Consider the following 10,391-nt stretch of genomic DNA (forward strand, 5'->3'; position numbering starts at 1 on the left):
TGCTAACTGATTTTTTATCATTTCTGTATTATTGAGTTATATAAGGGAAAAAAAATTAAAAGGGACATTACATTATTAAGCTGTACATATTTTCTTAAAATCTTAAAACATATTATTCAGTCAAAAAACATGGAAAAGTGTGCATTATGTCTGGATTGTTGCTGGATTATTATTTTATTGAGTTATAAGAGTGAGAGATGGAAGCCTGGATGTTTATTAATCCCTCAGTATTGCTGTCTGTCTCTGATATTACATTCCTTTACATGTGTCTGAGTACATATTCTTTTGAAAATAGGTTCCTATGGCATTTTTTGTTGTGTTTGTTTGACTGTTTTATCTTAATTTGACTCATAGCGCGCACACACACAGCCTCTGTAGGTGTGTACCTACTACAAGATTAATTACCAATTATCTCCCTTGACCTCAAACTCCTGCTGCCACCGCCTTTTCTCTGTCTTATCTCTCTAACAGCAAATTTACACAGAGGCATTAAAAGCTAGTGAGTCAAAATGAATGAAACCCCACGTGTACGTTTGCTCTGTCACACAGAAAAGTGTTTGTGATACCAGCGAGAAATCACTGTGCCAACATTCACCCGCTCGGTGGGATGGCACAGCCTGTCTGTATGATGGAGACACCTGAACACATTCACCAGCGAAAATAACTCAACCTGCACCTGCTGATACACAGCACTTTACTCTCAGGTTATACTAAAGCACTTCTAACTGGGAGGGGAATTAATTATTCTGATTTAATTTCTCCTTCATGTCTAACAAGCACACGCCCAACACACCTGTCACACAAATCACGGCTGATGCGTTGCTGCTTACACAAATCACTATTTACTCATTACTGCATTAAACACCAGCTCAAACACATTGGAGCACTCAGGCTTTTTCACCTGGACAAATATCACATTTCTCATAAAATGCCTCAAATTACTCACAGCATGCAGCTTTTCACACTGATTTGTTTGATTTGGACTCAAATGGTGTGCGGTATCACACTCACACATCTGTATCAAGGTGTGTTCTCCTGTGATTGGTCACTAATTACATATTTTAATGCCACACCTAAAGCACATTCTTGAAGCCGAACGTGTTAATTTGACTCATTTATTCCCCGTCAGGATTCAGGATCTGCTATAAAGATTTATGAAGAAATTAATTTGTGAGCAGGATTACGGGAAGGCATTTAGTGCTATGCTAAAATCTGAACCACCTGCTTAAAGCTGCAATCCGTTTGGGAAATGTCTATTTGGAACATTTTACTGTGTTTTGTCTGTATATTACATATCATTATTTTTAATCACTCAATTAATCAACCATTAATTTTGACTCAAAGGTACAGGTGCATTTAAAAAATATATATATATCATTGAAACGTTACTTTATTTCAGTAATTCAGTTCAAAATGTGAAACTCATATATTATATAGACGTATTACACACAGAGTGATCTATTTTAATTGTTTATTATTTTATTGTTGATGATTATGAAGCTTACAGCCAATGAAAACCCAAAAATCTGTATCTCAGAAAATTTTAATATTAACTAAGTTCCAATTGGAACTTTTGGCAGTGTGGGCAGTGTGCCAAGTCCTGCTGGAAAATGAAATCCACATCTACATAAAAGTTGTCAGCAGAGAGAAGTATTGGTCTTATATAATATTCAGATTTTCTGAGACGCTGATTTTTTCATTGGCTGTAAGCCATAATCATCAACAATTAATAAATTAAACTCTTAAAATAGATCAATTTGTGTGTAATACATTTATATAATATATGAGTTTTACATTGTCAACTGAATTACTGAAGTAAAGTTACTTTTCAATGATATTCAAATTTTTTGAGCTACACCTGTATACTGAGGGTTACCCTCACTGATCCACATATCCCCCTAAGTATTTAACAGCCACCAGGAACAGGCCTAGCTTTAAAATAGCAGTCAATGTTTCCACATCAGTTACATCACTCCATAATTTTTTTCCTGAGGTATATTTTTATTACAACACTAAATCGTAAAAGTGCTAAAACTGCTGCTCTTTATTCAGGACTCTTCTAGCGTCCCTTTACTCTGTTTTGTGCTCAGGAATCAGCAGACTAAAAGAGAAAGTTAACAAAGCAATTTCTAAAGCTGCCTCACCTACAAACCTGATAACATTCACTGAACAGCAGCTACACCAGCAGCAGCCGCCTGCCCTTCCTTTAAGATTTCAGCAGTAATGGGATTAAGGCTGCACCAAAAGATGGAAATCTCTTATCAGAATGAAAACAAATAGACCAACATTTCACAGTTAAATCTACTCAGAAGAGGTGTAGAAGTGTAAGGGTTGTTTGTCTACCAGTGGGATGAGATGACTTCAGTGTAGATCAGTGATTTATAGTAAAGTGTGCCTGTTGTTTAGGGTTGGTTGTATAATTTGTCACAACAGCACAAAAAACTAAATTGCACTTTTAAAATATAATATTTCGTTCATATTTTATATGAAAAAAACTTTAGGACTTGGAGAACGTTTTTTTTTTTTTTTTGGCCCGCCACCACCCCCCTCTTCGGAGGACTATTAGTATTTTTTTTTGTTTATTTATTTGATTATGTACACATTACAACAGTTACTAGTTTCTGTTTTTGTTGTGTGTTTTTCTTTTTCTTTTTCTTTTTTTTTCTTTTGTGAGTATAGTTAAGGGGGAGGGTGCTGGGGGATGAAGAAAAGGGGATAATTGGGGGAAGATGAGATAACAGGAGAGAAAAAAAGGAAAAAAAAAGTTTGAAAATAAGACTGATAGAGGTGGGAAGAAAAAAGGTAAATAATTAAAAATAATAATAATAAAAAAATAAATAAAATAAAAAGAAAGAAAGAAAAAGAAAAGTATATCTATCTATATGTATATTTTGATGACTAAACTGAGACATGAACGTGTGTGCTGATTTTGTCTGATTTTTGGTCCATTCATTTAATTTGTGTGTATGTGTTTGTGCATGTGTTTGAGAACTCTTATTTTTGCAACATCTGTTGTAAATAGCAAGGTACAAATACATTTTATTTAAATTGATTTAAAACAAAAACTTACAAAATTAAACCAGCAGTTTATCCAGCAAAATGTAATACCTGCTATAAGCTTATTCATCATGCCTAAGAAATGTAAGGGTGTTTTAGGTCTAGCCCTTTCTTCCAGACCCAGGTTGTGTAAAAAAGCTGTTTTGGTGAACTTGTCCTACTGAAATCGATGGTCTTGGGTTAACTACAAACAGACTCAAATGGCCGCACCCCCAAATGAGTCCAGAATGGGTCCTAGTTGTGAACACATTAGCTGCCTTCCAAAAGTACAGGCTGCATTTTATTGTAGGCTGTTCCAAACTGAAAGATCTGTGACCTAGTCCAAAAACATGATCAACATTCGGAGTAATTTTAAGGATGCAACTGACTCGTTTATGAGTCGACTCTTCAGTCATGTCATGTAAGTCATGTAACTTCCTCAAAGCGTCTGAACATCACAGAAATAACAAATGTCACTAAAAATGAAATTAAAGTTTTTCCTCATTTTTCAGCGATTGAGTGACTCAAAACCCCAAACTATGATTCACTATGAATGCAAAATTTGACACCACAACAGTAGAGTATGTGGGGGCAGAGTTAGTGATGTCACTCTTGTATGGATGAGAGAGAAGCTGACAGCTCACAACAGTGCCCAACACATCCACACAACCCAGAATACCAGTAGAAACATAATCAGCTCATAAAATATTAAAGTATGCTCCCTTTTTTATTTTATTTTTATTTAGACTACTATCAAATATTGTATTTTGGGTAACGTGTCAATCTTTATTTAGCTGGTGTGGGAAATTACCAACAGTAGAACAGCAGCTGATGGACAGAAAAAAATGAAGATGGAAAGAGGAATGTAAGATGAAGGTCATCTAGTCGAAAACCTCAGATAGGTACATAGCTTTATCTGAGGAGGGGATCTGTACCTACTGTCCGTGGCAAGTCAGCGGATAAAGGAGATGTAATAATGAGTTTTTGTGCTTCTATCACAGTTAAGTATGAACATTTGTCAATTAGCACAAGCTAACACTAACTGGTAAACGCTCAGCTATATTTAAGTAAAATATAATATGTTTTAAAGGTTATTTACAGTCAGTGTTTATAAAATATAACTTATTGGGCTTTTATTAATTTTTTTGTATAACTGTGTATATTATTTGTATAACTTAATTTAATAAAAACAAAGTTAGAAAAATCTTTATTTGTAATGTCTTTAGAACAGTTGTAAACATTATGCGTTTCATATTTATAATTCACGGTCGGGGCGGAGCCAGGCCTGTTGCAACAAGGCAAGCAAACCAATCAATTGCCTAGGGCCCCAAGCTGACCTGGGGTCCCCAGACAATGACTGGTTATGAATGGAACTCCCTGAAATCAACTTTTGCAACTTGGGATGTCTGCAAACCTATAGGCTTTATTAACTATAAATAACTTAAATACAACATAAACTACAAAAGTGCTACAGCCAGAATAAGGAAAATACTGTATGTAGTGAAACTGCTAGGGTCGGTGTCGCTTAATCGCGGGAGATTTTAGGTGCGGCCCGGAGCACAGCCGAGATTCATCGCCTGTCCGTGACAGATTCTTTAAATAATACACAAAAATGATATCACCTTTATTGATACATTTCTTATCGCGATAAATACCGATATCAAAATATTTTCCAGGCCTAGACCACATGTTCACGCAGATTAAAAAATGGCAGCAAAGTCTGTGCTACTTTTCTCTTTGTGGTTTGCTTTGACTTGTACAGTTTAGAATACTTTCTTTAGCTGTCAGATAGCTGCAAGGTTCTCATAACATAGAGCATTTAATTACGAATGTGGGCTCTGGTAATAAAATTGTGTGTGCTTGTGCCAGTGCCAGAATAACACTCTTCAGGAAGCAGTATATAAGATCCCATTCTTGTGACCTCCATTACACACCATCATCATCTAACACTTTCTCACAGAAAAACTAAATTCTCAGGGTTATATCAAAACCTGAGGGTTAATAAAAAAATATCTGATATATTCCAAATTACACTTATCTTAAGCTTCTGGCACTGTAAGTGGATCATTCAGGACTTCCTCCTGTAAGGCTCATTCATTTTTATGCTTTTTTATGTTTTTTAATTTACCAAAAGTATTTAATTAAGTAAAAAAGAAGAAAACATAGCCCTTCTTAGGCCTTTATACACAGTCTGAATATTATGACCACATCTTTGTTTTTGCACATATTGCCACACATTGTATTTTTCTACAGTCACTAAGTTAGATATTAACTAACTAGCTTGCAAGCTTGCTTACACACAAGTTTTCAATACAGTAAACAAAGGCAATTACTCAGTTACCTTCCACGTCATGCACATAAGCCTTGATCCTGCCTTTTAGTAAAACAGCCAGAGAATCTTGCACTTATTTCCTGCTTATTTTTTTACTGTTTTCATAGTTAATTCAGGGAGGTTACTTTTCAGGTTTAGGAGTGTACACCCCGGTTCACTTTCATTTCAACATGGGCACAGAGTGAATAAGGTGCATACCACAACCTTTTCTTTTTTTTTTTTTTTTTTATAAAAAAGTCATTTTATTAAAAATCCTTTTTAATGTAATTACACTTTAACACACTGTGTTCCAAATTATTCTGCAAGTGAGACTATACACAATTCATCTGTATTTTGGCCACCCTGTAACCAAAGTTTACATAGAGAGTACTGTCCTGCGGCTCAGAAATACAGTGGTGTAAAAAAGTGTTTGCCCCATAATGAATTGTTGCATGTTTTTCACTTTTAAAAGTTTTAGATCATCAAACAAATTTAAATATTAATCAAAGACAACACAAATAAAGAAAAAATGCCGTTTTAAACCCTTGTGTGGTGTTCCTATTTTTGTTACTCGTTTGCTTTGTTACTTGTATTTAATTCAGCAAAATTAAGCAATTTTACATTAAAATGCTTTACACATGCTTGCTTCACCTAAATTGCAAGCAACATAAACAGCTTACATGGTTAATATTTGCCCTTTACCTTTCTTATGTTACATTTCTTTCAAAAAGTGCTACTCTTTTTTATTAGTTTTTTAATAAAATGTAAAAGAAAATGAATTAAACTCAAGATATGAGTAGAAAATTTGTTTAATTTCAAATTTACAAATGTAGCAATGTTTATTAGCCCTTGGCCAAATATACTGTATGTAATATAAATGTGTGTGTGTGGGGGGTGGGGAGGTGTACAGTGTGTGTTTATCGAAAATGTGTTTTGATACAGTATATGTTTTTCACAAAAAATGAGCCAATGCCAATGAGTTTGAGTTAGAAAAAATATTTTTTTAGTATCATTTGATGAAAAATGAAAACTGGTCCCACAGACCCGAACACCACACAAGGGTTAAATTAAGGTTTTTATTACTAAGGGAGAAACAACCCACATGGCCCTGTGTGAAAAACAAGCGTTTGCAGTACCTTGCAGTGAGTCTTTCACAGCCATGGGGAGGAATTTTTGAACTTTTCTTTACAGATTTGTTGTAATTCAGCCACATTGCAGTATATTCCAGCATGAACTGCTGTTTAGGGTCATGCCACAGCATCTCAATAGGATTTAGATCAGCACTTTGACTAGGCCACTCCAAAGTCTTCCTTTTGTTTTTCTTCAGCCATTCAGAGGTAGACTTGCTGGAGTGTTTTGGATCATTGTCCTGCTGCAGAACCCAAGTTCCTTTCAGCTTGAGGTCACAAACTGATAGTCAGACATTCTCCTTCAGGATCTTTTGTTAGACAGCAGATTTTTTTCTTTCATGGTTCCATCTATCCCAGCAAGTCTTTTAGGTCCAGAAGCAACAAAAAAACCCACAGACCATCACACTACCACCACCATGTTTTACTGTAGGTATGATGTTCTTTTTCTGAAAATGTGGTGTTTAAAATGTTCAACTTTTGTCATGTCAGTCCACAGAGTATTTTCCCAGATGTCTTGGGAATCATCAAATTGTTTTCTGGCAAAATTAAGATCAGCCTTAATGTTATTTTTGCTCAGCAGTGGTTTTCATCTTGGCACTCTGCTATGCAGGCCATTTTTTCTCTTTCTTATGGTGAAGTCATGCAACACAAGTCATGAACATGAAGTTAAGTTACATAAACAACCTTCCATAAATCTGAACGTAACATCAGATTACCTGTTTCTAAATATCTTGCTAGTGAAACATATGCCTCATATGGTTTGCAATGTTTTCTGCTGATTTTTATTCCACATATTTTGTTTTCCATTGTAGTGCAGCTGAACTAATCCCATAAATCATTTTTATTCCAAGAAGAGAGAGAATCATGCTGACATGCTGTGTGGATCAGCTGGGGCAGGATGTTGCGTGGTGTGGCTAATTTTTCTCTTTTTTATTTCTTAGTGTTCAATATCTGTTTCTTTTTTTATTTTTTTATGAAAAGTGTAATACATTTTGTGTGTGTGTGTGTGTGTGTGTGTGTGTTGGTGTGTTCACTGCACAAATGGGTTAAGGGCAGAGGTCACATTCCACCTGTGTCCAAAAAACACAGTGGCTATAAATATAGCAATATTGCATGTTTAACCATAGAGGCCAAACATCCCTATTACAATACTGTCTGTAAATCACTCTGTAAGTAAATTAAAAGTAAACTAAACTATAGCACTATCACGTCTCCTGTTAGTGGGTGTTAATATTGTTTAAAGCTGAATAAATGAATAATAAATAAGGGTCTTGTGGCTACTTCAGATACACCTGTGGCTTTATGTTCAAGTAATGGGTAAACACACCTGTGTACACTCACCTGTAAGATTACCCAGCACTTTCACACCACGTTCCTTACCACAGCGTGGCACTGTTCCAGCCACACTGCTGCTCTGCAGAGAGTGATGGGTTTATTTGGATAGAATTTCGAGGCTGTGTGAGGCTAAAGGGCTTTATTGGTGATTGGAGACCAGCAAACTTTTTGGATCATGTTTTTGACAATATTGAAAATTCACATTTTCATACAGTATGGATCTATTCTATTCCTAAACTATTTATTAATTCATTTATTTATATAATAAGATTGAACTGTTGAGCCTGACAATCTCCATCTTATAATAAAAACATGGAACTTACGTTAAAAAAAGGGACACTTGCAGTTATTTGCTGTCTGTCTTTCAAGAGACATGTGGCATGTCATCTCCTCAGTGATAATGTCAGAGGAATTGATTATTAAGTTTATAGGTGGTGAGACTGTCATGGCTGGGTAGAATGCGCATGGGTAGACATGTGCAGATGCAGTTTGCAGCAGGAGGGAGTAAACATAGCTTACACAGGAAACAGTCCACATGTCTTACAAAGCAAGACAATATCAGAGGGCAGGCAAAAATCACGGTTGGTAAATACAAAACAAGGTCGTAACAAAAGAGCTAACATAGGCAATGGGATAAACGCTTTGTATATATAGTGAGTGTAACAGGTGAAATCAATATTCAGGTGATTACCTGGTAGTACCCTGTGCAGCGTCATATGAATATAAACGAAAGTGATGTCAGTGTGTGGTGCATTGTGGGTATTGTAGTCTGGAGATTGCAGGTAGCTTAGTGTGGGAGAGACAGGAGTGGCTTCGACACCAGGTGTGAAAAAAAAGGGATGAAAACAAAAACAATCTGGGACACATGTATTGAAATTTCATTTTAAATTAATTTATATTTGAGAAAAATCCTTTACTTAGTTAAAATAGATAAACATGTGGTTTCATTAGCAGCAGAAACTTCATATTCAGTTTTATAAACAGTCTTGTCTTTCTGACCCTCTTTCTGCATCTGTTATTTCAAAATAAAAGCCCGCTGAAGAATATTGTAATTGTGATGTCATGACGTTTCATAAAATTCTGAAGCAGCCGGGGCAAATATTTCACTGGGGTAAGTAAGTCCTATTTATTTATTTAAGGATCTAATTAAATAAGATAAAACATGAGTCAATTTCAATAAGTTTTAAACTCATTTTTTAATAATAGTTGTATGCTATTAAATTCCAGCACTTAGTTAACTAAAATTATTTAATTTTGTTTGGTATTTGCAGTCTTTGTGGACAACTGCAATTTGGAAAAATGGACAGAAAAAAAACAGAGTCCCAGAATGTTGGTCTGCTGTGTTATGAATCAGAAGAATGGTACTGCTCATGGTTCAGTCTGGAGAAGGTTTAATGAGGTCAGGGAGCATTAGGACTAAGAATTATTGCACAGACTATAAGATGGAGGAAGCAGGTACAGCTGAGTGTATACAGTCTGGTATTTGTTTGCAGATGCTTAAATTTTTCTATATTTGCCGATATAATTAACGCATCAGGCTGCAGCTGGGCGTCAACGAGTAAACATTTACGCAAGTCTTTCTTTAGCCAATATTTATCATCACACACGTCCGTGCCTGCAGATCCAACAGTAAGAAAGCAAACAAAATGTTCACTGTATTCTCAGTGTCAACGTGTCTCATCTTTGTGTCATCTCCACAAACACCACGTTCAGTCATTATTTACTCTCAGGTGCTGGAGATGATATGCAGGAATCTGTCCAGTTAATTTATAAATGTGACACTGAAGCTGTGTAGAACATTCCTCCTGTACACACACAGCATAATTATGTTGAGCTTGTTTCATAAATTTGTATATAACCTGTTTAACATGTATAATATATGTATATATTTTAATAATAGCTATATTTTTGGATATATTAATTTTTTACTGTGAAGTAGTACTTATTTACTGCAACACCAAATCTGAAAATTATGGGCAAGTAAAAAAAGCTAATTTAAAAAAGCACAGTGTTTCTTACATTTCCTTTGACAATATTCCATTGCAGACAACATTCATTTTGTTTATTAGACAGATTATTGGTCCTGAAAACAGCATATGTTGCTCTAAAATCTCAGTGTATTTTCTGCATTAATTCTTCATCACAGAAGATACTGACACCCCCATACCATGACAGCTTGTGGACTTGAGAACATTCTGGATGATCCTTTTGGTCATCTTTAATCTTTAAGCTCACAGCGTCTATTTCCTCTCGAAAGAAAGATCTGTAATGCTGATCAGTTTGCCAACAGTACACTGTGTTTCCACTGTGTGATAGTTGATTATCTCAGATTCCTCTGAATTTAGTAGAGAAATGGGTAGAGCTTCTGGAGTTGTAAGTGGTATTAAAGAATATATAGTAACTCTGTATTGTAGAGAAGTGGGCGGAGCTTCTGGACATGGTGAACATAAAGCTTGTGTTGTGTACAGTTAAGTAGTAAAAGAATGTGAAATTTAGACCAATGACAAAGTGCTTAAAAACTAAAAAGAATAAACGTAGAAAAATAAAAATGTTCTAAAACAAAACAGTATACAAAATAC

This window comes from Astyanax mexicanus, chromosome 16 (genome assembly GCF_023375975.1).
Source record: "Astyanax mexicanus isolate ESR-SI-001 chromosome 16, AstMex3_surface, whole genome shotgun sequence".
Taxonomy (NCBI): Eukaryota; Metazoa; Chordata; class Actinopteri; order Characiformes; family Acestrorhamphidae; genus Astyanax; species Astyanax mexicanus.